Source organism: Rhagoletis pomonella, unplaced genomic scaffold (assembly GCF_013731165.1).
Source record: "Rhagoletis pomonella isolate Grant_MI unplaced genomic scaffold, Rhpom_1.0 Rhpom_scaffold_06579, whole genome shotgun sequence".
Taxonomy (NCBI): domain Eukaryota; kingdom Metazoa; phylum Arthropoda; class Insecta; order Diptera; family Tephritidae; genus Rhagoletis; species Rhagoletis pomonella.
The window spans coordinates 1-6,638 of NW_023465113.1; the positions used below are offsets into that span (position 1 = coordinate 1).

The 6,638-nt window shown below is 33.9% G+C and overlaps 1 long non-coding RNA gene across 1 annotated transcript; it reads right to left on the bottom strand.

Moving 5' to 3' along the window:
- Positions 1-1,229: 1,229 nt before the first annotated feature.
- On the bottom strand, positions 1,230-2,793 carry LOC118755558. Its single transcript, XR_004995016.1, has 2 exons — positions 1,473-2,793; positions 1,230-1,345 (listed from the first exon to the last, which is right to left on the bottom strand). It is a non-coding gene; the product is annotated as an uncharacterized LOC118755558 (long non-coding RNA).
- Between the last annotated feature and the right edge of the window lie 3,845 nt (positions 2,794-6,638).

Here is a 6,638-nt window from a genome sequence, read left to right on the forward strand (position 1 = left end):
AAATATAGACAAACGATCTACATATATACGCACACGATCTTCAAAAGCGACACAACCCAAAATTTGGTATTTTTGAAATAATGCACTAAAGATGCACACAGAGTTTTTATTTACCTTTAAGCACAAGCTGGAGCAAATTTTTGTTATAATTTGTTGAAAAAACTTAAGGTAAAGTCTCCCTTGCCCATATGTTTAACATGTGCTAAGAAATTGTGTAATATTGAGTTGTGTACTTTTGAAGATCGAGCGCGATATGTAGGCAATGACTGAAATATATGTAGATATGGGACTATGATCCATGTCAAATCGACCAATGTTTGGAATCGAACATTTTTGATTTGGATACATTTTGGTCAAAACTATTCTTTTCTCATACAACGAAGTCCTGCCACAGGACAACAAAAGTCGAATGTTCAAAATTTTACAGTTTCCCGAAAAGTTTATTTTCTGAATATCTCAAAACTATTAGATATAGTAGTGCCGGTATCTTTGAAATGTTCAACTTCGGCTGCTTTTTGGCAGCGAAGTTTAAGCAAAGTGCTGTACTAAGACTTTAGTGGTACACTGTAGTATATAAATTTTTGGCTAAATTTGTTTTATACAATAGCTCTAACTGATCTTAAAAGATCCTAAAATTATTAGGATTTTTTTTTAATACATATGAATTTTTGAACGTGGAAAAAACCCAAAATGAATAAAAAAAATTAATTTAACTTTATTTAAGTCGATTTTGAAAAAAAAATAAGTTCAAAAATTGATATCTTCAAAAAACACCTAGATCCAGATCTTTTAAAATCAGTTGGAGGTTATTGCATACAAAAGTTTAACCAAAATTTTACAAGTTTTTTTAACTCACAATTTTGTAAATTTTAGTTTTCGAGTTTTTTATATGTCTACAAATGTATTTTTCTTTATAGCCCTAAATATTACCTTTAAAAGGAGACCAGAACAAATTTTGTAGCTATAAAAGTTTTTGAGATATTCAAAAAATTAACTTGCAAAGTCCTGGAAATTGGGAAATTTTGGAAAAACTTTCAAAAAAACTTGCATTTGTTTCTTTGGCAGAACTTTGTTATATGATAAAAGAATCGTACTGACTAGAATTCATCCAATTCAAAAATGATCTAAAGGATTTGTCGATTTGACATGAATTGAGCCATATATAACATACATATGTATCTATGTATATCCATATGTATGCACTAAAAAATTATGAACAAAAACCTACCTAAAGCGGCTGGTGTAGCCGGCAGAAGCACCACTTGACCGCGACTTGCATCGCGCGAATACTGCAAACCCACTGTTGCTGGAGACATGGAAATCACCGATTCGATAGGTAGAGCATCTAAAGCCATAAGAAAAAGCGAAGAATTTTATTTAATGCGGTAGTAATGAATTAAGCGCACATGAAATATGTTATAATAGCATAAAACAAGGATAGCAATAAGCGATATTCAGAAAATTGCACTCACTTTGATATTGCCAAAATGTGGATGGTGCACGATTGACACTTTGTACACCTGCGGCGCTGAGTGCCAACTCTTCAGCAGTCGCCGAGCCGGCCACTAAATCACCATTGCCTGTGAAATAGATGTTGCTGCAACCAGTACTAACGCCACCTGGAAGGAGAGAAAGTGAAAGAAGAAACAAAAGAAAACATTTGAATTAGTCATTACATAAAACACAAAAAAGTAGTTGAAGAAAATCTGTATAAAACAAGCGTGCAAAGAAAAGAACGTGCGCGCCTAAAAGTATGCTACTACAACACACCTGAGTATGCCAATGCGCCTATAAGTAGACAAATATCGCGGGAAAACACAAAACTAGCACTGCCTCGAATTTCTACACTCCGAATACTGACTAATTTAAGACGTAAGAAAACATACACGAATTCATTTCCGGTTAAATTAAATTGAATACATATGTATGTAGGCCTGCTATCGAGTCCACCAACTTCCAAAAGTCAACTAAATTTCTGGAAATTTACAACGCAATACTTTGCAGATGTATGCACATGAATATCTATCTGCCTGTGTATGTGTGTGTGTGTGTGTTTACGCATCGACCTTGAACTATTTGTTGGAGCTGTAGTTGTTGTTCCTGCTCCTGAAGCTATGCTTCTGCTGCTACTGTGATTCTCATCGATATTACTTACATACATACATACGCACACAAACACACGCACACACATTTATCTTTTACAAAATTCGCCGAGAATTCAATTTGTTGCTTTTGGTGATTTCGTGTTTTTGTTGCTGTCGGTCATTTGGTCAACAACGCTGCACTTTTCCTGCTGCATTCTTATGTTGTCCTTGCCACTCAGGATTAACATTAAACACTAACACGGTTTGCATAATTGTGACTGTACTTTCAGGTGAAACATGCTAGCGATGGGCTTAAATTATGCATGTATGTACATATGTACGTACATATGTATGTATGTAGGTGAGATGCTATTGATGGTGGTGTCATGATGATACGGCAAACATGTCTACATTTGCATGTATGTACATATGTATGTACATATACAAATCAATAAGAATTCCAGATGAGACCACGTGTCGGAACTGCTAACCTTTACGACTTCCAGATATATAACTTTCATGGGCCCGAGGCAAATTATTTCAGATTCAATTTCCACGCCGATCTGAAAAATCTGCCATGAAAGTTAATACAAAATAAAAATTTGAACGCCAGAGGAGGAGGAAGGCTACTCAGGAGTACCCCAGTACACGTTTATAATTTCATCGAAATCGGGCCATAAATAAAGATTCTGACCATAAATATGAATTTTTTGAATAACTCAAATTTAGCGCCATCTAACGCATCCAATTTTCGTAAATAAAATTTCCGTCATACCTGCAGTATGTTTTTAACTTCATCAAAATCGGACCATAAATATAAATTGCCTGAATATCTCGACTTGAGCTTATTCTATGCAACGGGTCTTAGGAATATACGGTCCAAATTAGGTTGAAACCCGTTTATAAGTTTTTGAGTCAAATTTCAATAAAGAAAACGTTTACCTTTTTATATTTGTACCTTAGTAGAGAAAGGCCCTAACTAATTTTCTTTCTTAACTCTGTTTTATACATAAGTCTGCAGATTACAAACCCCATACAATCCTCTTAAATAATAATAGCATCTCTCGCACTGCATATACGCAGACGATTTATATAATATATAGAGAGTGTAAGAAAAAATGCTTAATTTCTTCCCCCAGGATACAATAAACGAATTTTTTACTTAATATTTCTGGTTCCACTAAGTATATCTTCTATTTTGAAATAGTGTGACGTTTAAACAGAATATTAGTTTTCCCAAAAATTGTAGATACGTGGTTAAGGCAGAAATGGGACGATATCCTATGTAATATCAAAAACGACAAAAAATCCAATCAGATTATCGAGAACACCCATAAAGATACATGGACATTAACATCAGGATCGAAAATATCCTTCGACAAAACCAAAAAAAAACTACACATCTGCAAAAAAACACCAAAGTAACGCACACCAACACAACATAGCCCTACAAACTAATACTATTCAAAACGTCGAAGAACACCGAATTCTGGGATTAATATTCACCAAAAACTACTACTGGAATCGCCAATACTCTACTCTAAACAAAAGCACGACGGCCTACAGTAAACCTCATTTCATATCTCTCATCCAAAGGATATGTGCACGTTAACACCCTCCTCACACACCTCATAAAAACAATAGTTATCAGCAAAATTGATTATGTTTTATTTCTTTCCGACTTAGCTTCAAAAACTAGTCTTAACACCATAAAGAGCACATATCACAAAGCTATCATCAGAGTGGCCCTTTTCGCCTTGCGCACTACCCCACAAAAAAATTTGTTGATTGAGTCTGGCCTACAAAAACTTGAAGAACGCATAGATACTGTTCGAGCTAAACTGATTCCAAAAAAAACTCTTCCAAACAAACTCAATATAGACAAAAATGCGAATAGACTAGTGTCAAACAAGAGAGCTCTAAGGACTACCCCAGTAATATCAAGAGTGCTACAACTCTGTACCTAATACAAAATTGTACCAAAATTTCATGCAATCGATAATCACAATCGTCCCTGGAAAATTAATAAAGGCGTCAAGCAACCTGTCGTTAAATAAATATGAAATGGGCATCACCACTAATTCCACCTTTAAACAACTCATTCTACAAAAAAACAACCGACCTCAAAAGGCACGGATGGACTATCATTTACACAGATGGCTCCAAAACAAACTCCTCAACAGCGTTTATTGTTATGACCGAATCTGGCTCTTATTTAAGTATGAAGCAAATGTTTCATCTTTTCCCAATATTTTCTGCAGAAGCAACCGCCATTCTATGTATCTATAAAGAGGAAAACGTGGTCATATGCTCTGATAGCTTCTCAGCCGTACGAGCGGTGAGAAATCCCAACTATAACAACTGGGAAACCATCAACAATAGATATACTAACAAGTAATTTTTAGCAAAAAAAAAACCGACTTAAAAAAAAATATATATATATCTATATATTTCATGATCCAATGATCGGATCTAAACCAAATTAGTATGGGACCACCTCTGAGACACTACCTTTCCGTTGCAAAAAGAATTATTGAAATCGGTTGACGTGGTGCAAAGTTATGCGGTAACATACATAAAAAAAAAAAAAAAAGATTCCGACGAACTGATAACCTCCTCCTTTTTTGGAAGTCGGTTAATAAATGGGAAATTCGCATGTAAGGCACCCATCATTACCGCTACAAACATGGAAAAAAAAAACTGAAATAAAACAACACATTCGCCAAAACCTAAATGAAAAATCAAAAACAGAATTCTAAAACTACCAACACCCGAACTACTCAGCCAGCAACAAAGATCTTATACCTCCGCAATAAACCCACTAATGTAAACGGTTTCAAAATCAAGATATTTTCTCGACTCCGTCTTGGGCACACGACACAAACACATGTATGTATATCTCCTAAAAAAATAAAGAAAACCAAACACTCTACGAAAACTGCAGCTCACACCAAACATTGCAACACATCCTCAACGATTGCCCTCTCTATACGAAGAAGCAAAACCAACAATACTCGACTCACAGAACATTACGGAAATACTCGTGATTCCCACCAGCACAAACATAGAAAAAAAAGGAAAATAGGTTTGTTAAAACTATTGATCTAACTATTTAATCACTAAAACTACGTGACGCACACATAACTATAAACACAGCTCATTCTTGCAACATGGAGCTGATGGCCTCGGTAGCCAATGCTCACATAAACTATGAGGTTCTTGTTATTCATATCAGTACTACATATATAATAATAATAATAATACTCGCCAAGGAGCAAAAATAAATTTAAAACAACTATTACATCATTAAATTAGTTTCAGTGTTTATTAAAACCCTAGTGCTTTGATAAAGTTATCAACTGAAGAACATTGATTTTTATAAAGTTTAATAACTAGTCTGGGCGTGTGGGAGAATATCTTTGGCCTAACGAGTTGACTAAACTCCCCAAACAGGGCGAAGGTATGTGTGTTTCCACCTGGCTTTTGGTATACTACAAACTGTATGATTAGATCAAACTTTGATTGCGTTTTCCCACAAAATTGGAATTTTGGAATAATTCTATATATTGTTCTAAGCTTTAATAATATATAGAATTATTCCAAAATTCTACACTTAATTTAGTATACACTTAATTTACGTAACGTAACCTAATATGTGGGCCAACGCAATATATTTTTGTTCAGGAAGTTTTTCATCCGCCTTATAGGCGGTCAAGTGATAATCAGCTAAAAAGGAAAATACAAAAACTAAATATTTTCGCGTCTGTCTAAGTTGACGTGTTGAGTAACCATTACGTTTGTTAAGTTAAGTCTAGACTAACTTTGAGTATTTGTTTGACATCCACAGTAGATTTAATCTTTGAAGAATTGTGACAGAATTCACATAAGATTACATGACCACAGAACAGATTTCAAGACTTCGAAAATTGGAAGCTTCTTGAAGCCCGTTCGATCAAGTCATCATCCAATTCACTCTAAAATCAACTACGATTTCGTCTTCTCCCTATTGTAATGAAGTTTTTTCTATGCACATACATTGTTTTTTAAATAATATATAAATTCAAATAAAGAATGTTATTAAAAATATTATACATACATTAGAGTGTATCACGCTTTATACAAAAAAAATCGATTCTACTTTTCTGTATAATATTTATTATATTTTAAGACTTCCGCCAACATATTTCGGAAAAACTTTCAGATTTATGTGAGCTGCACCGATTAAAAAAAAAAAAACCTCCAAAAATCGACATTTTATACTTATGTAAATGAAAATAGTATTTGAAAATATTGGAAAAAAAAAAATCATTCAGAGATAGAAGAGCTTAAGCTTAGAAGGTCAGCATGAAATTGTTTAAGCATCAAACAAGAAGAAAAAGAACATGAAAAAAAAATTGTTCAATGTTTGAAAGAAAATAAATTAATACACCCAGCAAACACAGTTTCAAACGTTTGAGAAAAGTTTATTTCTCAATTTGATCTCAAATGATTCTTTAATTGAAAACGTTATTTACATGCAACATTTGAAATTCATTTGACATTGATTTGAAGAAA